This window comes from Lagenorhynchus albirostris, chromosome 5 (assembly GCF_949774975.1).
Source record: "Lagenorhynchus albirostris chromosome 5, mLagAlb1.1, whole genome shotgun sequence".
In the NCBI taxonomy this organism is placed as follows: Eukaryota; Metazoa; Chordata; class Mammalia; order Artiodactyla; family Delphinidae; genus Lagenorhynchus; species Lagenorhynchus albirostris.
Genome location: NC_083099.1, coordinates 62,045,502 through 62,070,223, shown reverse-complemented (window position 1 = coordinate 62,070,223; position 24,722 = coordinate 62,045,502). Strand labels below are relative to the sequence as shown.

The 24,722-nt window shown below is 39.9% G+C and overlaps 2 long non-coding RNA genes and 2 other non-coding genes across 6 annotated transcripts; all 4 read right to left on the bottom strand.

The window, feature by feature from the left end:
- Positions 1-7,801: 7,801 nt before the first annotated feature.
- On the bottom strand, positions 7,802-12,179 carry LOC132521025 (uncharacterized). The gene is made up of 2 exons (XR_009540685.1): positions 12,117-12,179; positions 7,802-9,515 (listed from the first exon to the last, which is right to left on the bottom strand). It is a non-coding gene; the product is annotated as an uncharacterized LOC132521025 (long non-coding RNA).
- On the bottom strand, positions 11,408-11,539 carry LOC132521402 (small nucleolar RNA SNORA63). The gene has a single exon (XR_009540852.1). It is a non-coding gene; the product is annotated as a small nucleolar RNA SNORA63 (small nucleolar RNA).
- LOC132521430 (small nucleolar RNA SNORA81) lies at positions 11,862-12,032 on the bottom strand. The gene has a single exon (XR_009540878.1). It is a non-coding gene; the product is annotated as a small nucleolar RNA SNORA81 (small nucleolar RNA).
- A 221-nt stretch (positions 12,180-12,400) lies between the features above and the next one.
- On the bottom strand, positions 12,401-23,242 carry LOC132521026 (uncharacterized). Of its 3 annotated transcripts, none has more exons than XR_009540688.1 (3): positions 23,028-23,242; positions 13,913-14,091; positions 12,401-12,427 (listed from the first exon to the last, which is right to left on the bottom strand). It is a non-coding gene; the product is annotated as an uncharacterized LOC132521026 (long non-coding RNA). The 3 variants fall into 3 exon arrangements; XR_009540687.1 differs by having other exon boundaries at positions 12,414-12,449; XR_009540686.1 differs by lacking the exon at positions 12,401-12,427 and adding an exon at positions 13,478-13,572.
- Positions 23,243-24,722: the final 1,480 nt, after the last annotated feature.

The following is a 24,722-nucleotide window of genomic DNA, read 5'->3' as shown; positions in this document are numbered from 1 at the left end:
TAGCAATTAGATCTATCTGGTCTATCATGTCATTTAAAGCTTGTGTTTCCTTATTTATTTTCTGTTTGGATGATCTATCCATTGGTATAAGTGGGGTGTTAAAGTCCCCTACTATTACTGTTGATTTCTCCTTTCATGGTTGTTAGCATTTGCCTTATGTATTGAGGTGCTCCTATGTTGAGTGCATAGACATTTATAATTCTTATATCTTCTTCTTGGATTGATCTTTTGATCATTATGTAGTGTCCCTGCTTACCTCTTGTAACAGTCTTTATTTTAGAGTCTATTTTATCTGATATGAGTATTGCTACTGCAGCTTTCTTTTGATTTCCGTTTGTATGGAACATCTTTTTCCATCTTTTCACTTTCAGTCTGTATGTGTCCCTAGGTCTGAAGTGGGTCTCTTGTAGATAGCATATATATGGGTCTTGTTTTTGTACCCATTCAGCCAGTCTGGGTCTTTTGGTTGGGGCATTTAATCCATTTACATTCAAGGTTATTATCAATATGTATGTTTCTATTACTGTTTTCTTAATTGTTTTGGGTTTGTTTTTGTGGGTGTTTTTCTTCTCTTGTGTTTCCTGCCTAGAGAAGTTTCTTTAGCATTTGTTGTAAAGCTGGTTTGGTGGTGCTGAATTCTCTTAGCTTTTGTTTGTCTGAAAAGCTTTTGACTTTTCCATCAAATCTGAATGAGATCCTTGCTGGGTAGAGTAATCTTGTTTGTAGGTTTTTCTCTTTCATCACTTTAAGTATAGTCTGCCACTCCCTTCTGACCTGCAGAGTTTCTGCTGAAAAATCAGCTGATAACCTTATGGGGATTCCTTTGTATGTTATTTTTTGTTTTTCCCTTGCTGCTTTTAATATTTTTTCTTTGAATTTAATTTTTGTTAATTTGATTAATATGTGTCTTGGTGTGTTTTTCCTAGGGTTTATCCTGTATGGGACTCTCTGCGCTTCCTGGACTTGGGTGACTTTCCTTTCCCATGTTAGGGAAGTTTTGGACTATAACATCTTCAAATATTCTCTCAGACCCTTTCTTTTTCTCTTCTTCTTCTGGGACCCCTATAATTCAAATGTTTCTGCTTCTAGTGTTGTCCCAGAGGCCTATGAGATTGTCTTCAATTCTTTTCATTCTTTTTTTGTTTATTCTGCTCCTTGGCAGTTATTTCCACCATTTTGTCTTCCAGCTCACTTATTCATTCTTTTGCCTCAGTTATTCTGTTATTGATTCCTTCTAGTGTAGTTTTCATTTCAATTATCGTGTTGTTCATCTCTGTTTGTTCTTTAGTTCTTCTAGATCTTTATTAAACATTTCTTGTATTTTCTCAATCTGTGCCTCCATTTTATTTCCGAGATTCTGGATCACCTTTACTATCCTTACTCTGAATTCTTTTTCAGGTAGATTGCCTATTTCCTCTTCATTTATTTGGTCTTGTACGTTTTCACCTTGCTCCTTCAGCTGTGACATATTTTTTGGCCATCTCTCTCTCTTTTTTTTTTTTAATGAGTGTGATTGTGTTCCTGTCTTACTGGGTGTTTGTCCTGAGGCTTCCAACACTGGGTTTTGTAGGCATTTGGGTAGAGCTGGATCTTGGTGCTGAGATGAGGAACTCTGTGAGACCTCACTCTGATGAATATTCCCTGGGATCTGAGGTTCTCTGTTAGTCCAGTGGTTCGGACTTGGAGCTCTCACTGCAGGAGCTTCGGCCTCACCCCAGGCTCGTGAACCACGATCCCGCAAGCCGCCTGGGGCAGCAAAAAAAAAAAAAAAAAAGAGAGAGAGAGAGAGAAGAGAGAATAACAAAGTAAAAAATAAAATTAGATTAGGAAAGTAACAGATATGTTAGGAAGAATATAAAAATAAAAATATAGATGAATCAACAACTGGAAGGTACATCAGTACCACAATAGTAAAAAAGAGGAGGAGGGTAAAGAAAAAAAAACAAAGTGGGGGGCGGGAAAGCCTTGGCTGTGGAGGGTGGGGCCTAAGCAAGGGCGAGGTTTGGGTGGTGAGCAGGGCCTATGCTTAGGACCCACAGGGCTGGAAAAGGCACTAGGGGCTGGGGAGGGTGGGGCTTTAGCTCAAGGAACAGAAGGGGCCCAGGCGTGCCCGCCACCCCTGGTCTCAGAGGACAGGGGACCTCACCTGGGAGTCCAGCAGGCTTCCTGGGCTCGAGTGGGCGGGGCAAACGCCTTCCTCTCCTCTCCTGCTCCTCAGGTCTGGGAGGGCCCCTCCCGCCTGCCTCTCCTGATCTCCGGGGACTCCCTCCTATGCCCTCAAGGACCCACGTGCCTGGAGGGGGCCTTGGAGGGCAGGGGACTGGCCTGGGAGCTCAGCAGTTTCCCTGAGCCTGAGTGGGTGTGGCAATCACCCTCTGCTCTTTTCCTACTCCTCCCGGAGGGCCCCTCGCAACCTCCATCTCCTGATCTCCCCTGCCTTAGGGGCGTGGATCCTGTCTGGTCTCCACTTCTCTTCCCCCTCAGTCCCCCTACGTCCTACCAGTTCACTTTGGGGTTCCTCCCGTCTCCTTGGGCATCAGAGTCCCCCACCAGAGGCCGGCAGGTGCCCTAGTTGTGGGGGGACTCTAACTCCACGTCTTCTCACACCTCCGTCTTGACTCTGCCTCCAAGGATGTGCTTTAGAGAAGCTTTATGACTCTGTGTGAACTGGAAGTGTGGGCCTCCATCACCTGGGTGTGGCCTCCAACAGCAAAGCCAGGGCTGGGGCAATGTTGTTGAGTTGTAATGAATGAATTTAGATCATGGTGTTTTGTTTTGGGGACAGCAAATTAAGCTTAGAGACTGATACTGTCTTTACCAATAGTTTGATTAACACAAGTTCACTACAAGAATTATAATTTCACAAGCCAACAGCATACATGATAGCGTCTCTTAATAAGGCAATAAAGAAATAACACTGCAAAGATATGATAGATTAATTACACTATTGTTGCAGGCGAGGGGAGATGACAAAGTCCCATTTCGCCTGAGGTGTACCTTTTCTCTGAGGTTAGTTCTCGGGAGAGTGGGCTTAACCAATCAGGAGCTGAGGTCCAGCTGCTAGCAAACCGAAAGTGAAAAGTTCCCTGTTGCTATAGCAGGTTGCTAGGGAACGAGGGCGCAGGTATAAGCTGCTAGAAGATCCTGGTGGGGCGCTGCAGGCTTTCTGCCACCACCAGTAAGAGTCTCCTTTACCACTGCAGGAGCCAATGTCCCAAGGTCTTGATGAAATAAAATTATTTTAAGGCAGGACAAGAAAAAAAATTCAAACATAAAATTCTCTCCCTGCCCCTTTCTGCCACTAGCCCCTCCCTTTAGTGTGCATTGTGCATCTGCACCATACATTAACCAGATCTCCTTAGAAGACAAAAGAATGCCTGCTGGACCAAAAAGAGCAATTTTCTCCCAGTGCCAGCAAGATAACTCCTTAGGAGAAAATATTCCTTTCCTTTTCCTGTAAGGGGTCACGATCACCCACTAATCACCTTGTATGTGCAGATCTAGACTATGTAAACTATCAATATATTTTCTCTGATATATAACTCTTTGTTTCTAAAAGTATTTAACTGTGTTTGACTTCTAACAGGGGGAACAGTCAGTCCTTAGAGCTTTCTGAAAGAGTGTCTCCCAGGTTATAATTCTCAAGTTGGTTCAAATAAAACTCTATTTTTTATTTATTTATTATTTTTTTTTTTTGCGGTACGCAGGCCTCTCACTGTTGGGGCCTCTCCCGTTGCGGAGCACAGGCTCCGGACGCGCAGGCTCAGCGGCCATGGCTCACGAGCCCAGCCGCTCCGCGGCATGTGGGATCTTCCCGGACCAGGGCACGAACCCGTGTCCCCTGCATCGGCAGGCGGACTCTCAAACACTGTGCCACCAGGGAAGCCCAAAACTCAATTTTTTTTTGATTGACTCAACTAATTTTTTGTCAACAGTCTTCAGACAGCTAGATCAGCAAAGGTTAGCTTTGCCCAAACCGAAACTCTTGGATTGTCCCTACACATTCTGGGTATTTATAGTCTAAATGTCCCCTCATCCTAGTTGCTTCTTCATGTGTTTTTACTGATAACCCCCCAGCTCATCCTCTCAGCAGCTGAGCTCTGAGTGCTTATTAACCCCACAGATGAGATGATGACATCCTGACACAGCTTATTTCATTCTTATGTGGAAACAACTTTACATCTAAAAACAACTTCCTTTTTGTTTGTCTTTGTCATAAACAAGTGGATTAAAACAACTTAAGTCATAAACAAGTGGATTTGAAATCATATCAAACCAATATACAATACATGGAGATGCTTTTGCTTTTGGTTGGGAAAGGCCATGAGTGACTATATTTAATTTGGAGGAGTTGAGGTGTTCCTTTGTTATGAAAGAGAAACTGGGCACTCTAAAAGAGGAGTTTACCTTTCCTCGATCTTCCCTCATCACAACAACCCTATCACTGGGGTTTAGATATGGTTTATGTAAACAGTGGCTAAACAATTGAAGTTGCTGTGGATGGGAGGGTTTGGTTTTAAAACTTCCTAACTACACTGAACTGAGGAGAGTGACCAACAGTTCTGATTTGCCCAGGACTGTTGAGTTAGCACTGAAAGTCCTGCATTCCTGGAAGCTGGTACACAAAAAAATCCCAGTTTTAGGCAATGAATGCTGAAGGTTGGGGGAAAAAGTATAAGTCCATGTGGCAGATGCCCAAATAGCTGAAAGTGACACTATTTTTAGTATCGAGTGGATACAGCATAGATTGTCTTCCAAAGTTACTGTTGTTTTTTGTTGTTGTTGTTGTTCCTTGCTGCTGATGTTGGCAATCATGATTTGCAGTCACAATAATTGATTATCTATTTGTGCATTACTCTAAGTGATGCACCTGAAGTGTACAACCTAAATGTATTTGGAGTGTCAGTGTTAGCAGTTGTCTTTGACTTGGCCTGTAGATTGACAATTGTGCTTTGTGTTGAGATAGTGCTAGTTTAATTTTGACACTATGAATGTGTGACAGTATTTGCTAAGAGTTCAGATAATGATCATGAGAACGATGACCATACCAAAGCTGGCATGATGTAGACATCATCTTAAAGGAAGGCTAAATGATTGTGTTATTTTAATGACAGATGGAAGGACTATTACAATTGGATTAGGAAATTTAAAAACCAAAACAGTACATTCTGCACAATAGATAGAAAAGAATTGGGGATTGGGCATTACTATGGTTTGAATGTTTGTGTCTCCCTGAAATTCATACATTAAAATCCTAAAGCCCCATGTGATGGTATTAGTAGCTGGGGCCTTTTGGTTAGGTCCCAAGGATGGAGCCCTCATGAATGGGATTAGTGCCCTTATAGAAGAGGCCCAAGAGAGCTCTATTTTCCCATCTGCTATGTGAGGATACAATTAGAAGTCTTTGACCAGGAATAGGGTCCTCACTTGACTGTGCAGGCACCCTGATTTCAGACTTCCAGCCTCCAGAACTGTGAGCAATAAATTTCTGTTGTTTATAAGCCACCCAGTCTGTGGTATTTTGTTACATCACTGCCAACAGATTACAGCAGGCATGGTGAAGAATCGGATATGAAATCCTGTATGGAGACTGAAAAAACCCAACATCTGATGACTTGGAAGTGCCTAGAAGTGAAGTATTCTGTGAGTAGAGGAGAAAAATAGTTTCCCTTACAAAAGCCCAGGAATAGAGCTACATATAGTCAATTATATTGATCTGATCTTTGACAAAGGAGCAAAGGCAATGCAATGGAGAAAAGATAGTCTTTTCAACAAATGGTGCTGGAACAATTGGACATCACATGGAAAGAAATGAATCTAGACCTTATACCTATCAGAAAAATTAACTCAAGATGGATTACAGACCTAAATATAAAACACAAAACTATAAAGCTCCTGGAAAATAACATAGGAGAAAATCTTGATGACTTTGGGTTTGGTGATAACTTTTTGGATGCAACACCAAGGGCAGGAAAGCTATTGACTTTGGACTTTATCCCAGGCAAAAAAGGAAAGCTATTGAATAATTTATATTTTTATGAGGTCACTCTGGGGGCTGAGTGGTAAATGGATTGGATAAAGCAAGACCAAGGGCAGGGAGGCAAATTTGGAGACCACTGCCAAAGTCTAGATAAGAGGAGGTACAAAGTAATGAGCTAAGCATTACTGGAGAAATATGGTAAGTTTAGTTTTGAACATATTGTAGTGCCAGAGTCAGCAGACTGAAAACATCCAGGGAGTGGTTGGTCTAATGCTTGGAGGAGCACACAGGAAGCCTAAGAAGAGTGACAAGAGCATAGCAGAGGGCCACATACATAGGGGGGAGAAAAGTGAGAGTGGGGCCCTGGTGGCAGAAGTGTTGTGGAGGAAGCTGTTGAGTTCAAGAAAATAATCAAAGATGTCTTTAGATGGAGATAATAGTTGACTTTGATTCTGAATAAAATCCACATTTTTAAGCAGGGCTGTGCAGGCCTTTTGGTAAATTCTGTAGTTATTTATACCTTTCCCTAATACAACACGTTATGTTTGTTGGATTTTGTCTAATCTTTATGTAGTTCTCTCCACCTGCCTTCCAGTCTTTGTAGGGAACAGATGTTAAGGTAGATACCATCCCCTACATCTCATTCTTTAGGATCTCCTTTCAAAAATTTACTTACTGAAGACAGTGGTGACTTTTAATTCATTTGATACTTCCAAGGATTCTGGCATTTGTCTTATTTGCCACATCAGCAGTTTTATGATAAGTTGTGTAAACAAAGGATGTTACACCCTGAAAGCAATTCAGGATGAAGCATCTTGTTTTTTGAATATATGGGCCCCTAAGTAGTTAAGATGCATATGTAAGGAAGAATTTCAATGACCCCAGATTCTTGCATCTTCCCATATATAGATAAGCACAAAAATAATCATCTTGAGATATTTGGGGTTTTTCTGTACATGTGATTAGCAGTAATCTTTTACCAATATATATGCTTGACTACGTGTATTTCCCAGCCCAAAAAATCATATATATACTGGCTCCCCCAATCCCTACCTCTTCAGAGCAGTTCCTCAGAGCTATCTGAAAAGCTCTGGGCTATAGCCCAGGCTATAGTCCTCAGTAAGGTCCCTGAATAAAACTGAAACTCACTGGTCTTACACTGTACATTATTTTCCAGTTGACAGTGGCAAGCATCAGTTCTAGGACTGAGAAAGGACAAGGGTGCTGCTTTTCCCTAGAAATTCATTACCATATTTTTTTCCTATCTGATACCAATCAAAGCAACTGGTGGAATAGTCACTGTCTGTCAGCATTGTTCTTTTGACAAATTATAAACTGTGGTCAAGAAAAAAGATTGCTTAATAAGTAATTTGTGAGAAGGAGAAAACAAGGATCATACTCATTCCTTCTGTAATGGAATCTACTATAGCAACTCCATGTTATTGTTATGGAAAAAGAAATTTACTGCTTATTAACAAAAAATTTGCTGTTGAGTAGCTACATGGCATATACAAGGAAATGTTTGCCATACCAGAAGAGGGAGGAATCTTACATTCTAATGCTTCTTTTTTCTCAAAGAAGCAGATAATGCTTAGTAGATAGTACTGATGAAATCTGCAGTTGATGAGTCTTTGTGCTACTGCCATGTAGCAGCTAACTTGGAACTATTAAAACTTTTTATGAAAAGCCACGTTCATTGTGTCCTCTGTAGTTTTACAACTAGAGTAAAATATTTACTACAGTGCTGTTTTAACCTTTTCCTTTGCAAATATGGAGTTATGGCAAGAAGTACAGATCTTTAAGGAATAAGGACCAAACAACTTTAAAGAAAAAATACGTCATTTTAATTTATTGAAAATTCAATATACAATACAGCAATTTTTCTGAGATTTAACTGTAGGACATGATTGTTGCTGGTGTTTAGCAAAAGACTCTAGTTTACACTTACCACTAATAAAATGCCTTACTGAATAAAAACGATACCAAACAAAATAAATTCAAATATTTTCTTAAAAAATTATTTTAAAGTTAGTTCCATTCAGTCTAATGACTAACACAATAACAGCAGATATACTAGTTTAATATAATTGGCTGTTTTTCTACAGCACGTATCTTTCAGTCAACAAGTATATTATTAAATGATAGTGAACACTCAATATAACCATGTGTAGAGAACTAGGAGATAAAATTCTAAGATTTACAACCTCATCTTTTTCTTAAATTGAAGTATAGTTGATTTACAATGTTGAGTTAATTTCTGCTCTACAGCAAAGTGATTCAGTTATACATAAATATGTATTCTTTTTCATAGTCTTTTCCAATATGTTTTATCACAGGATGTTGAATATAGTTCCCTGTGCTATACAGTAGGACCTTGTTGTTTATCCATCCTGTATATAATAGTTTGCATCTGCTAACCCCAACCTCCCAATCCATCTCTCCTCTCCCCACCCCCACTGCCTTGGCAAACACAGGTCTGTTCTCTATGTCTGTGAGTCTGTTTCTGTTTTGTAGGTAGGTTCATTTGTGTCATATTTTAGATTCCACATATAAGTGATATCATATGGTATTTTTCTTTCTCTTTCTGACTTTTTCACTTAGTATGATAATCTCCAGTTCCATCCATGTTGCTGCAAATGGCATTATTTCATTCTTTTTTATGGCTGAGTAGTATTCCATTGTATTATATGTACCACATCTTCTTTATCCATTCATCTCTAGGTGGGCATTTAGGTGGTTTCCATGTCTTGGCTATTGTGAATAGTGCTGCTATGACCATAGGGGTACATGTATCTTTTTGAATTATAGTTTTGTCTGGATATATGCCCAGGAGTGGGATTGCTGGATCATATGGTAATTCTATTTTTAGTTTCTTGAGGAACCTCCATACTGTTCTCCATAGTGGCTGCACCAATTTACATTTCCACCAACAGTGTAAGAGGGTTCCCTCTTCTCCACACCCTCTCCAGCATTTGCTATTTGTAGACTTTTTAATGATGGCTATTCTGACTGGTGTGAGGCAGTATCTCATTGTAGTTTTGATTAGCATATCTCTGATAATTAGCCATGTTAAGACTTTTTTCATTTGCCTGTTGGCCATCTGTATGTCTTCTTTGGAGAAATGTATATTTAGGTCTTCTGCCCATTTTTCGATTGGGTACAAACCCATCTTTTATAGCTACCCCAACAGTCTAATTCTAAAGAGGATAAAGCCAATGACTTTCCTCACATGAGCTCATGGCTGAAGTTGCTTTGCTATCAAAATCTATATTTTTGATCTGTTATGAGCATTGAGACAAAACTTCAAATATTTCCCCCAAAAGAAGCATGATGCACCTTGTGATTGCCTATTCACCAACAGCAAGCACTACATTCAAAACCATTTCATCCCAGGAATTAAATTAGGTCATCCACATTCATTGGCATTTCCTCCAGTGTAGTATTGTAGAAAGGCTCAGTGTCACAAAGAATCTTCTTCTTTTCTTCAATGTTTAAGGCCACAGCCTTCCTCCCAAATTGACTCCCACTGCCAATTCTGAACAAAAGAAAAATTATTAATCAGAATATCACTTATCAAGTACTACATAAAGTACTAATGATATGAGCTACTTGTTAACCATCAGTGGCTGTTTATTTGCCAAGATTATACTTAGAGGACTTCTAATTGGAGTACTAGATCCTAGTCACAATATCTAGAGAAAAAGAAAAGATATCTTTTGTGGTTAGCTCAAAAAGATTCTTCTGGTTGCAAGATCAGATTCTATCAGGTGGCTTGAGTGTTATTACTTACAGAGCAGATGACAGTATTGTGTTTGGGGTAGTGAAATTAAAGCCCCTACCGAAGTGGGCCAAGAGCAGGTGTCAGCCTGGGACAAACATAAATACCAGGGATGAAACAAAAGGAACAGCTGTGTAATCCATTTTGACACAATTTTGGAACTCTAAACTGAAAATATAAACTCTGGAATGTTAACTATTGTTTAGGACTATGCTGTCCAATGCAGTAGCCACTAGCTACATGTGGTTATTTAAACTAAAATGAAAATTTAGCTCCTCAGTTGCATTAATCATATTTCAGTAGCCGCACATGGCCTGTCACTACTGTGTTGGGCAGTGCAGATATAAAACATTTCCCTCACTACAGAAAGTTCTATTGGACAGATTTGATCCAGGACTTAAAACTTTCTCCAGTGTGGGGGAAACCTCTAAAAATTTATTATGGTAACCCATATTTATCATTGCTTTCTGCTCAGGTCACCTCATACACTGTAGCAGATGCCTGAGATATGTTTACCACCATAGCTTTCTACTAAAACAGATGATAGAACCAATCAAAAATGTCTTGGCTGGAGCAACTTAAAATACCAAATAACCAGTACAAGAGGAAAACAAATATGAGAATACTGACTTGCTCCTTAACCAAACAACATGCTATTTCACTTATGAATCTATGTCCTAAATCAGGCCAGTGCCATGTCTGAGCATCACCTCATTATCTATTCTTACCAACTACTATATTTTTTGACAAGTTATTTTTATATTAGTAGCAAGACATAATTCAATTTATTTAGTGATAAAGCTACTGTAACTAAGCCAGGGTCAATATAAATTGCCACCAGAAAATGCTGAGAAAAACCTTAATTACAGAGGAATCACCAAGAAAGCACAAGACATGAGCAACATGACTTAAAAAAAAAAAAAGACTCGTGTAAGTTAAGACAACCAGATCTAACAGCATTATTGATTTTCCCTTTGAATATCTACTCTGTAGGGTCCAAAATCTGGGCTACATTTCACATTGTTTTCCCACTGTGTTCTGTTTAACCACGAATATTTCCAAGTACAATTTAAATACGACTTACGTGTTACTACATTTCCTGATTCAAGGTTGTCTGGCTGACAAAATCATACTTGAAAAGCAACACATGAATTTATTTTTCCAGAATAAAAGCAAGTAATTCAATGAAGATGACAAATACTCAACTGAAAATATAGTTTTCATAAGTAGTGGGCAAGTCATAGTTTATAACCATAAACATTAGTTGTACATAAAAATCATGAGCCTGAGATATGATAATATCTGTTCAAATTCTGATTCAAAAAGCAACTTCTATACAATCTTTCAGGGCACAAAATAGTAGCGAACTGCATATATATCACACAGCTCACTGGAGTATGGTCTTTATTCCCCCACGTAGCTTGAGCTGACAAAGATGATGAAAAATCTTCCCCTTGAAACCATCTTTTAGTAGGTAAATATTGTAATTAAATTAAATGCCAGTAAGTCAGTAGTAATCAAAATGCGGTTGGTCCCTTATCTGAATTCCCTCTTGGTAATGTCTCTTTCTTTCTGCCACCACCTGTAAAATATTAATAAGCCTTAACTCTCAGGAGTCATTTGTTGAGTCAGGGTTTAAATTGGTACATGTGTATGAGACCATGCATCCCTGGCTGCTACAGCACCATGGCTAACAGGGCTTGAAAGGAAACAGTCTTATTTTGAGCAGGGGGCAAAGACAATGCGGCACTTCACAGCTACATTGTAACTAGATCCTGCTTCAGTTTTTAAGGAAATAATTAGAAATTAACAGTGTCTTAAGTAGCAATACTAGGCAAGAACAGCTCTTGCCACATCAGAACTGAAATTCCTGACATGCGTTTTCTCAGAGCCAGTCTACCCTTTGTCTGTGTTCTGAAAAAGAACAGCCTGTTTACTGGCCGGTCTCTCATATGTCACAAAGAGCATACAATTCCTTCCCTACAGTATTTCAGAGAGGAAAATGTTAATTCAGATCAGAGTCAGAATAAAAAGCCATTTGACTTCTCTATCCCTACCATTGGAAGGAACCAGTTAGAGAAATTCATTCTATTAATTCTGCCTAAATTCTGTACCATATCTTAGAACAAAATACCCTGGAGTTACCTGCAGTTTTTCTACTATCTGGTATGGTTGTTTTTTTCCTTGTGTTTACTCTGTCAGCTTTATTACAAGCACTAAGACACTACAGATACTAGTTACTGCAATTTTAGCACAGAGATTAAATAAGAAAGTTAAAAAAATAATCCTGGCTATAATTTTTATGTATATCAATTAGAAAAACATTACCCTCTTTCAAAATTATTATAAGATATTCACCTTTTCAGAGGTCAGCTCTTCTTTCTTCACTAGAATTTGAAATGGATTTCTCAGGAACTTTTTTTTTTTTTTTTTTTTTTGCGGTACGCGGGCCTCTTACTGCCGTGGCATCTCCCGTTGCGGAGCACAGGCTCTGGACGTGCAGGCTCAGCGGCCATAGGCTCACGGGCCCAGCCGCTCCGCGGCATGTGGGATCTTCCCGGACCGGGGCACGAACCCGTGTCCCCTGCATCGGCAGGCAGACTCTCAACCACTGCGCCACCAGGGAAACCCTCAGGAACTTTTTGAGGTCTTCAGCATATCAGTTGGCACTAAGGCAGAAAGCAACACAACCTTAAAAAAGAGACAATGACTATGTTGACATATCAATTATAACAGTTTTCATAATAATACTTAGAGAAATAATGTTTGAGACCAAGCGTCCCTGTCTTACTACAGAACTGAGCTAGACAGAGATTGTAGGACACAATTGCTTTTGGCAGAGGAAAGGACAATATAGCACTTTACAGCTATATTGTAACGATGAACCCAACCTGCCAGCTGCAGAAAAATCACGTGCACACCTGAGTCCTTGTATTTGATTTCTGGTAAATCTCGTGGATTTGACCTTTAATCCTTTGGCTCAACATTTTTACTGGCTTCATCCAAAATAAGCATCTTGATCCATTTTGGGAAGAGAAAAAAAAAGTCTTACTTAAGAGTGGGTTGTGCATAGAGACTTCCTTCCAGAGACTACAGTACAGAAGGAGAGGGGGGAAGAATAAGTTTATGTGAAGAAACCTGACAAACTACCTCAGCCAGGTGAGGTAGAATGAGATGAAATAGAATGAGATAGAATAGATAGAATAGAATGAGATGAAAATGTTACTTTACCTCTGTGGTCTTCCTCCCCAATACCCATAACTACAGTCTAATCTTGAGAAAAACATCAGACAAATTCCAACACAAGTGCATCCTACTAAATATCTGACCAGTGCTTCTCAAAATGGTGAAGGTCGGGCTTCCCTGGTGGCACAGTGGTTAAGAATCCACCTGCTAATGCAGGGACATGGGTTCGAGCCCTGGTCCGGGAAGATCCCACATACCGCAGAGCAACTAAGCCCGTGCGTCACAACTACTGAGTCTGCACTCTAAAGCCCGCGAGTCACAACTACTGAGCCCGTGTGCCACAACTACTGAAGCCCACATGCCTAGAGCCCATGTTCCACAACAAGAGAAGCCGCCACAATGAGAAGTCCATACACCGCAACAGAGTAGCCCCTGCTCGCCACAACTAGAGAAAGCCCACATGTAGCAATGAAGACCCAATGCAGCCAAAAATAAATAAATAAAATAAATAAATTTTTTTAAAACGGGAGGTCATCAAAAAAAAGGGAATATTTGAATAACTGTTACAGCCAAGAAGAGCTTAAGGAGACATGACAATTAAATGTCACGTGGTATCCTGATTGGGATCCTGGAATAGAAAAAGAACATTAGGCGAAAACTAAGGAAACCTGAATAAATTCTGGACTTTAGTTCATAATAATGTGTCAGTGTTGGTTCATTAATTTTAACAAATGTGCCATACTAATGTAAGCTGTTAACACTATAGGAAGCCGGGAACTCTCTTCTCAATCTTCCTATAAATCTAAAACTGTTCTAAAAAATAAAGCCTATTAAAGAAAAGTATTAGTATCACCTCTAGATATTCATGCATGGCAACTGGCTTAAATGATTAGGATAATTATTTTCCCTCCCATAACCCAAATATCACTGGTTAAAATATGCCCTAGGAAAAATATGGCAATACTTACAATGATATATTCTATTTAACATATCAAATGGTCTCCCTGGAGTACCAGGACATCGTGTGCTCCCTCCTCCACCAGCCTGAAGTTTTTGCATTTTATTTTGAACACTGGTTCCACACAATGCAGGCATGACAAGTTGCTCCAACGTAGTAGTATCCAAGTGCCAGAACTACCTTTTGGATCTAAAAGTCAAAAGCTTAAATTATTACGTTACACAAATAAAGGCTCCATCAAATGACTTTCAAAGCACATGGCTAAATGCTAAACTGTTCATATTTAGTTTAAAATTCTGGTCTGCGAACAGCTTTTATGCAGCACAATGCAGAATCACTTCCAAGCTTACAATGCAGACAAATTAAACTGCTTCAAGGTAAAATCCCTTTAAGCAACTCATTTAAAAAAATTTTTTTATTGGGGTGTAGTTGATTTATAATGTTGTGTTAGTTTCAGGTGTACAGCAAAGTGGATCTGTTATACATGTACATACATGCACTCTTTTTTAGATTCTTTTCCCATATAGGCCATTACAGAGTACTGAGTAGAGTTCCCTGTGTTATATACAAGCATCTCATCTTTAATTAAATTTTTGTGCCTTTTCAAACTTGGGATCCTTAGTTTCCTAGAGATACCAGCTCGATAATTAAAGAACCAAACAATTAAAGAACAAACAGTTCCTACATTTTTCTTTTACATGTAAGACATGTAAGTAGTGAAATAAGCTCTACATTTACAGCTCCAAGGCAAATTGTTCTGATATGTATTCCTTGATTATCATTCACTTTAAAAATAAATATCTTTCCAATAGGAAACTTATATAGCCCTGATCTTAATAAAGCCTAAAGCTTTGCTAAGAAAAGCTTTATTTCATAGCTAACATAGCAGTAAGCTTTGAAAACAGACAGCAGGCAACAGATGTATCACAAATGACAAAGATTCCCAACTAATTACAGATACTGCATTTTTCATGTTGCAAAATTGCATTTAAACTTAACAACAATAACACAAAGTGCATGTATCCTGAAAGAAAGAAAGCTTTAGTTTCTCATTCTACTGAGTACAGCCCTGCAAACCATAAATGCAAGCCTAGTTTAATCTGAAACAAAACCAAAAACTCTATGCATGCATGGACAATAGTTTTTAAAAAGGTTCTTTATACTAAGTCATAAGCTGTTCTTCACTTTTGTAAAACCTGAAGCATCTGGGAATTTATGTCCCCCTGGGGGAAGCCCTACATCAGTGACTGAAGGTGGATATACCAGCTTGCTGGCTCCCTAGTGAGGACAAGGGGGATATTCACCAAAGAAACTGGCCTACATGCTCAGTGACTGACACCATCCTCTACTGTTGTGTTTCAGTATCAAGTAGAGCTCTCTATTGTGGATGCATCATGAATACTAAAAAACACTTCATCATCTCATCTTATTAAAGTCATGAAAGACTAAAAATGAGGACTTGTTCCAGAATGAGGCAGATCAAAGAGACATGACAACTAAATTCAACATGTGATCCTGGATTAGACTATAGACCACTAAAAAACCAGCTTTTCTTTTCTTTTTTTTTTTTTTGTCCCGCCCCTAAACCAGTTTTTCTTTTGGTAAAATGTACATTAGTTGGACAACTGGCTAAATCTTAATAAGTCTGCTGATTCGATAATAATATTGCATCAAAATTAATTTCTTGATTTTGATAACTGTACTATGATGTAAGAGAATGCTATTTTATACATATTTTTTAATGCATGTCAATCTGTCTCCTCATTTGGCATAGCACTTTTCCTTTTTCGCTACCACTTCTTCCTTCATTAAGAGAGGTATCAGTTTCCAAACACTGGGATGAATGTTTATAATGGAGCCTCTACACCGTTTGTTTTTGGTGTGTTATCACAAGCCTGTTAATCAATGTTCCAAAGTTCTGTGGGAAATGTGGGTTCAACACTGTACCTTCAAATCACTGAAGGATTTGCAAATGATATTTTATCATTTTCTAGTATAGTATAAAATCTGGTTTTAAACTCTCTTATTTCACACTTCCAGTAAGTTTTAACACCATATTTTCTATCAAGTTGATACGTAGCTGTTATCATCTACTATTTTAAGACCACCATGTCTACTCGTCACTGTGTAGATCATTATGAGGGCTAAGATTTATGTAATATAAAAATAGGAGTACTGTGTCAATGGACAACTGAAACTAAACTGTCACCCAGTTGAAACCAGACTATCAAACCAAACTGTCAACTAGTTATTTTATCTTTCATGGCAAAATTGCCTTATGACCACTTGGTTATGCAGCAAAAATGTCTACAGCAAAGATGCTTATGGCAAAAATACCAGACACATACCACAGATGTTTGAACCTTGTGAATATACTGAAAACTACTAAATTGTAAAATTTGGGGTAACTTCTATGATATATGAGTTATATCTCAATTAAAACCATTTTTTTGTTTTGTTTTTGTTTTGTCGTTTTTTTAGAGAAATAGGAATGCCACTTAGTAGGTTAAAGCATTTGACCAGATGATGATGTTTCTGACCTAAGTGTGTGGTGGTATTGGGCAGAATGAATTAATTAGATTAAAAAACATGTAGGCAATAGAATAGCACTTGGTGATTACTCAGATGTGGGTGGAACAAAATGAGGGGAGGGAGAGGGAGAAATGTTCAAGGACTCCCAAATTTCTGACATTAACTTTGTGGGCAATGATGTTATAATCTACTGAATTATGACAGTCTGCAGGGAAAAGCAGGATTAGCACAGGATTGTGAGTTAAATTTCAAATATATTGAGTTTGGGGTATATGTAGCACACCAAGTGGAGATGTTGAGTAGGCAGTTGAACAACATGTATGATGTTCAGAAGAAATTTGAGTTAGAGACAGAATATGGGGGTTTTCAACAAAGCTATAGGAGTAGATGAGATCCAGAAGATCCCACTTCCAACATAAAGTGTTGAGGAGTTCCAACATCTAGGGGTCTGGTAATCTAGCAAGAGACTGAGAAAGAGAGGAGAGAGTAAAAGGAAAACTAGACTTACTTAAAAGAGAAGAGCCAAGAGAAGAATTTATTCTAAAAGGAGGGTGTGACCTAAGAATGGCTGGCAACCTTTTTCTGAAAAGGGCCAGATAGATTAAAAATATATTTGGCTCACAGGCCATATAAAAACATGCTGAAGCTGGATTTGGTTCACATGCTGTAGTTTGCCCAAACACTGGATTAGGGTGTTAAATGTTGCTAAGAGGTCAAGAATCCATTGGATTTAGGGACAAGAAAATTATTGGTAACCTTAGCAGGAATAGTTTCAGGAGAGGGGTGAGGACAGAAGAACAACAGGTTGAGAAGAGAATGGGAAGTAAAGAAATAGAAAGCTCAGTGTAGACAGTTCTTAAAAAACTGATTAAAAATGGGAAAAGAAAGAGAGTGTTAGGTGGGAGGAAAAACAGGGACTTACTCCCTGAAGAAGAGACTACGGAATATTTAAATACTGGTGGGAAGGATTTAGTAAAGAGGGAGTGGTTAACCATCCAGGTGATAGAAGTGATAACTGATGGTAGAGATCCCTGAGATGGTGAGAGGGGAAGGATTCAGAGCACAGGCAAAGGGACTAGACTTCGATGGAAGTTGGATGGCTGCAGATGAAGGTGGGTGGGCAGCTTTGCTGGCAGGAAGCTCAGAAGCTTGGGTATTCTATTTTCTCAGTAACATTGAGACCATTTGCTGAAAATGGCTTATTAGGGATGTCACAGGCTTCAAAAAAGTGAAGAGGATTTGAAACAGCAGTTGCATAAAAAGGAAGAATGAGGGGGCTAGAGAAACAATGGGCCTGCTGTGCAGTGTGAAAACCCAGGTGAAGTTGACTACCATGAATTTATTTTAGTACCAAGTCTTTCAAGTGTGCAAGTTTCTCCAGCTCTTCTGGGAGGCTTGCTGCAGGCAGAAGAATACAGACAGTTGGATTCATCTGTGGTTGAAGTTTTCTCTGTTGGATAACAGCTAGTAATAATTGGTAGCATTTATAAACCTTGGGGATGACAGAGTAGGTTTTCGTTAGTTATGATTTTAGAGATAAAGTCTCAGATATGTTAAGTGACTTGTTTACAATCACGTGGGTAATAGTGATTATAAGATTAGACCTTCAGTTTTCATAATTCCACATTCTCTTCAAGGTGGTGGCAAAGTTTTGTAGTATTTTTGGAGAAAAACTGGGAAAAGTTCCCAAGAGGAATTTTAGAGAATAGTTTGTAAGTGAACTATGTTAACACTGTAAATGCTAAGGAAATAAAACAATATACAAAGAAATATAAAACTCCTACGAAGCTTGACATTTGGTTTTTAAAATATACTAAGTCTACTTCACCATAAACAGCTGACCATAAACCTACTTTCTGGCTTTATCCCTCACCCTGTAGTCATTTTCTTTCCCTTGGGGCTTGTTAATGTTTCTTCCTGTTTATAACACAATGACAATGAAAACCATATAAAATTATACATGGGGAGCAATTACTGAGACTAACATATAAATATTTTATTATATTAGCCTGGCTTACAGATATTGATTTGGTAAAATTGGTATATTTTGGTCTAAGGTATCTGTTTTAACTATTATTGAACAGTACATTTCTTTTCACTGAAATTCACAATATTCATTCTTAATTACCTGGCTTTTTTCAACTTAAAATTAAAATATTTAGGGAGGTGGAGTCAAGATGGCGGTGTGGGAAGCCGTGAAGTTAGCGTCTCCCCACAACTAGGGTGCCTGCCGGCCGCTGGTGGCGGATTCTGATGCCCAAGGAGATGGGAGGAACCCCAAAGTGAACCAGTAGGAGGTAGGGGGACTGAGCGGGGAGGAGAAGTGGAGGCAAGACAGGAACAGCGCCCCTGAGGCTGGGTAGATCAGGAGAGGCAGGTGGGAGGGGCCCTCTGGGAGGAGCGGGAGAGGAGTGGAGAGTGATTGCCCCACCCACTCAGGCACGGGGAACCTGCTGAGTTCCCAAGCTGGTGGGTGCTGGGGGTATAGGACGGGTGTGTGTGTGTGTGTGTGTGTGTGTGTGTGTGTGTGTGTGTGTGTGTGTGTGTGTGTGTGTGTGTGTGTGTGTGTGTGTGTGTGTGTGTGTGTGTGTGTGTGTGTGTGTGTGTGTGTGTGACGGGTGTGTGTGTGTGTGTGTGTGTGCGCACCCCCCACCCCAGCCTGCCGCATTGGTCCTCTGGGCATAGGAGGCCTGCCCCCCCCCCGCCCGCTTTTTTCCCCTCCTCAACACATTAAAAGGATCATACACCATGATCAAGTGGGACTTATCCCAGGGATGCAAAGATTCTTCAATATATGCAAATCAATCAATGTGATACACCACATTAACAAATTAAGGAATAAAAACCACATGATCATCTCAATAGATGCAGAAAAAGCTTTTGAAAAAATTGAACACCCAGTTATTATAAAAACTCTTCAGAAAATGGGCATAGAGGGGATCTACCTCAACATAATAAAGGCCATATATGACAAACCTACAGCAAGCATCATACTCAATGGTGAAAAACTAAAAGCATTTCGACTAAGATCAGGAAAAAGACAAGGATGTCCACTCTCGCCACTCTTTTTCAACATAGCTTTGGAAGTCCTAGCCACAGCAATCAGAGGAGAAAAAGAAATAAAAGGAATACAAATTGGAAAGAAGAAGTAAAACTGTCACTGTTTGCCTATGACATGATAATATACATAGAAAATCCTAAAGAGGCCACCAGAAAACTACTCAAACTAATCAATGAATTTGGTAAGGCTGCAGGATACAAAATTAATGCACAGAAATCTCTGGCATTCCTATATACCAACAATGAAAAATCAGAAAGAGAAATTAAGGAAACACTCCCATTTACCACTGCAACAAAAAGAATAAAATACCTAGGAATAAACCTGCCTAAGGAGGCAAAAGACTTGTACTCAGAAAACTATAAAACACTGATGAAAGATATCAAAGATGACATAAACAGATGGAGAAATATACCATGTTTCTGGATTGGAAGTATCAATATTTTGAAAATGACTATACTACCTAAAGCAATCTACAGATTCAATACGGTCCCTATCAAACTACCAATGGCATTCTTCACAAAATTAGAACAAAAAATTTTACAATTTGTATTGAAACACAAAAGACCGCGAATAGACAAAGCAATCTTGAGAAAGAAAAATGGAGTTGGAGGAATTAGGCTCCCTGACTTGAAACTATACCACAAAGCTACACTAATCAAGACAGTATGGTACTGGGACAAAAACAGAAATATAGCTCGATGGTACAGGATAGAATGCCCAGAGATAAACCCATGCACATTTGGGCACCTAATTTAACAAAGGAGGCAAGAATATACAATGGAGAAAAGATAGCCTCTTCAATAAGTGGTGCTGGGAAAACTGGACAGCTACATGTAAAAGAATGAAATTAGAACACTACCTAACACCATACACAAAAATAAACTCCAAATGGATTAAAGACCCAAATGTAAGCCCAGACACTATAATACTCTTAGAGGAAAACAGGAAAAACACTCTTTGACATAAACCACAGCAAGATCTTTTTTGACCCACCTCCTAGAGTAATGGAAATAAAAAAAAAATAAACAAATGGGACTTAATGAAACTTAAAAGCTTTTGCACAGCAAAGGAAACCATAAACAAGACAAAAAGACAACCCTCAGAATGGGAGAAAACATTTGCAAATGAAACAACAGACAAAGGATTAATCTCCAAAATATACAAACAGCTCATGGAGCTCAATATTAAAAACAAACAAACAATCCAGTTAAAAAATGGGTGGAAGACCTAAATAGACATTTCACCAAGGAAGACATACAGATGGCCAAGAGGCACATGAAAAGATGCTCAACATCACTAATTATTAGAGAAATGCATATCAAAACTAAAATGAGGTATCACCTCACTCATGCCAGTCAGAATGGCCATTAACAAAAAATCTAGAAACAATAAATGCTGGAAGGGATGTGGTGAAAAGGGAACCCTCTTGCACTGTTGGTGGGAATGTAAACTGATACAACCACTATGGAAAACAGTATGGAGGTTACTTAAAAAACTAAAAATAGAACTACCATATGACCCAGTAATCCTACTACTGGGCATATACCCTGAGAAAACCATAATTCAGAAAGAGATATGTACCACAACGTTCATTGCAGCACTAGTTACAATAGCCAGGACATGGAACAAACCTAAATGTCCATCGACAGATGAGTGGGTAAAGAAGATGTGGCACATATATACCATGGAATATTACTCAGCCATAAAAAGAAATGAAATTGAGTTATTGGTAGTGAGGTGGATGGACCTAGAGTCTGTCATACAGAGCGAAGTTAAGTCGGAAAGAGAAAAACAAATACTGTATGCTAAAGCATATATATGAAATTTTAAAAAAATGGTACTGATGAACCTAGTTGCAGGCCAGGAATAAAGAGGTAGACATAGAAAATGGACTTGAGGAGGTGGGGTGGGAGGGTGAAGCTGGGGCGAAGTGAGAGTAGCATCGACATATATACACTACTGAATGTAAAATAGTTGGCTGGTGAGAAGCAGCAGCATAGCACAGGGAGATCGGCTTGATGCTTTGCATGACCTAGAAGGGTAGGATAGGGAGGATGGGAGGGAGGCTCAAGAGGGAGGGGATAGGGGGACATGTGTATGCATATGGCTGATTCCCTTTGTTGTGCAACAGAAACTAACACAGTATTGTGAAACAATTATACTCCAATAAAGATCTATTAAAAATATAGTTAATTATTTAATGATTTATGCCCAAAATTCACATTTACTAAAAGTCAAAGTATAATGGCTAATCATAGTTAAAATTAACTAATTTCAGTGTCCCAGGCACTTGACAAGAATTTAATACAACAATCCTATGACGTGGATACAATTATTATCATTTCTATTTTAAAGAGGAAATGGAGGCCCAGAAAGATTACATAACTTGCCTACTGCCAACAAAGTGGCAAAGCTACGCTTTGAACCCAGGTGTGTCTCATTCCAGAGTACACTTCATTGCCTTAATCACTACCTTGACAGTTTAATACAGTTTCTTCCCCCAAATATAAAGTAAACGCCACAGCAGAGAACCTGAATATAAAACAACTCTCCAGCCCCTCTGAAAGATAAATTTGCTTTTGTTAAGTAGATTCATTCCAACAATTATAAGAGCTCCCCAGGAATCTTTCTTTGAATTGCACACCTGAGAGGGACAACAGAACTGAAATTGGCTTTTTTTTTTTTTTTTTTTGCGGTAGGCGGGTCTCTCACTGTTGTGGCCTCTCCCGTTGCGGAGCACAGGCTCCGGACGCGCAGGCACAGCGGCCATGGTTCACGGGCCCAGCCGCTCCGCGGCATGTGGGATCTTCCCGGACAGGGGCACCAACCCGTGTCCCCTGCATCGGCAGGCGGACTCTCAACCACTGCGCCACTAGGGAAGCCCTGAAATTGGGTTTTAAAGTGTCCTGGCCCCATTACTTACTGGTTGCATAACCTTGGATTAGACCTTTTGGGTTTCATCGGAACACGGATTATAACACTCCCCATACAGGGAGTGCTATGAAAGGACACTGTAAATGGTTAGGAGGTGTATAAATGTTATTCATGCCTAGGATTGCCAGATAAAAAACAGGACGCACAGTTAAATTTCAGACAAATAAAAAATAATGTTTTATATTTTAATTTTATTTGATATCAGAGACATATTTTTACTAAAAAAATTGTGTTTTTCTGAAATTTAAATTTTAGCTAGCATTCTGTATTTTTATTGCTAAATCTGGCAACCCTATTCTTGCCCGCATAGGTAGGGGAGCACGGAGGATGGCAGGCCCAGCTCCCTTCCCCCCACCCCCACCCCTAAGTGGAGAAAACTAAGGCAAAGGGCGGGCTGAAGAGTGAACCTAGGGAGGGGAAAGAAAGGGAAGGGCTGGGTGTAGGAGGACTCCTTCTCAGGTGTGGGACTGAAAGCAGAATCCCCTGACAAGCAGATTCTACCGAGCCTCCGGTACCTCCGCAACTCTTTCACAGCTCAGGCCGGCCAACACCCCACGCCCCCATCCCTGGGCAGAAACACAGCCGTCCTACCACCCACCGTTGCCTCGGCAGCGGCAGCCGCAGCAGCAGCGGCAGCCGCAGCAGCAGCAGCGGGCTCTGGACTGACTGCCACTGGTTCCTCTCAGTCGTCACCAGCAGCATCGACACCACAGAGGCCGCCGCCATGTTCCTGGAGCCCGGACGCTTGTTGAAGTGCGGCTGCGTCTCAGATGTCACCCAAATCATCCCTCCGTACCGCATAGAAGTCTCTTGTCCTCCTCTGGCCTCCGTCCAGTCCGAACCAAGAAATAGCCAATCCGAGCGAGGCATTCGGGAGGGGGCGTCACCACTAAAACCAATCAAAGAACAGAGCAGAGCTGCAGTAGCGGCGATTGGCCAATGAGGCTGCGTGCCCGCGGGGGTGTGGTCCCTGTTTCCTCCGCCCCTTGGGCTGGGATCCAACTGGGGTAGGGGCATGCTGTGTTTAGCCTCCTTAGGTTGCCTGCGTGTGCCATGGATGTTTCCTTCTGTGGGGTTCTTTTCCTCTCATGGGTTCCAGGGCGAAGAGCCCTTCATGACCTTTAATCTTCAGAGTTTTTTGAGGGGAAGAAGAAAGGGGAGCTGTCCTAAGATATAAAAGGGTGTGGGGTAAGAAGAATACAAAATTTTATAATGTTTTCAAAAATGTGAAAACATGTATTTTTAAAAAATCCTCCTCTTAATCGTCTCATAATTGAAATTACAGAATTTTAAGATAGACTTAATTTTTTTCTATAATGCTATTTTTAAAAATTGAGATATAATTGACATAGCGTTGTGTAAGTTTAAGCTGTACAACCTGTTGATTTGATACCTTTATATATTGCAATATGATTACCGCCATAGGATTAGCTAACAGTCCTTTCACATCACATAATTATAATTTCTTTCTTTGTTTATTTATTTTTGGCTGCATTGGGTCTTCGTTGCTGTGCGCGGGCTTTCTCTAGTTGTGGTGAGCAGGGGATACTCTTCGTTGTGGTGCGCGGGCTTCTCATTGCGGTGGCTTCTCTTGTTGCAGAGGATGGGCCCTAGGCGCGTGCGCTTCAGTAATTGTGGCGCATGGGCTTAGTTGCTCCGCGGCATGTGGGATCTCGAACCTGTGTCCCCTGCATTGGCAGGCGGATTCTTAACCACTGCACCACCAGGGAAATCCCTATATATTTCTTTTTTGATGAGAACATTTAAGATCTACTCTCCTAGCAACTTTAAAGTACATGATACAGTATTGTTGACTATAATCACTAATGCAGTGCATTAGATTTCCAGAACTTATTAGTCTTCTAGTTGCAAGTTTGTAGACTTTATTTTTTACAGCAATATTGAGCATAAAGTAGAGCTTTCCCCTTCCCCCACGCATGCATACCCCCTCCCCAATATTAATATCCCCCACCAGAGTGGTACATTTGTTACAATTGATGAACCTACACTGACACATCTTAATCACTGAAAGTCCTTAGTTCACATTAGCCTTCACTGTTTTTTTGGGGTTTTTTCTCCTTTATTTATTTGGCTGCGTCAGGTCTTAGTTGTGGCACACGGGGTCTTCGCTGAGGGGTGAGGGATCTTTCCTTGCAGCACTGGCTCTTTGTTGTGGTGTATGGGCTTCTCTCTATTTGTGGAGTGTGGGTTTTCTCTCTCTAGTTGTGGCACAAGGGCTCCAGGGCATATGGGCTCTCTCGTTGAGGCTCGAGAGCTCAGTAGTTGTGGTGCG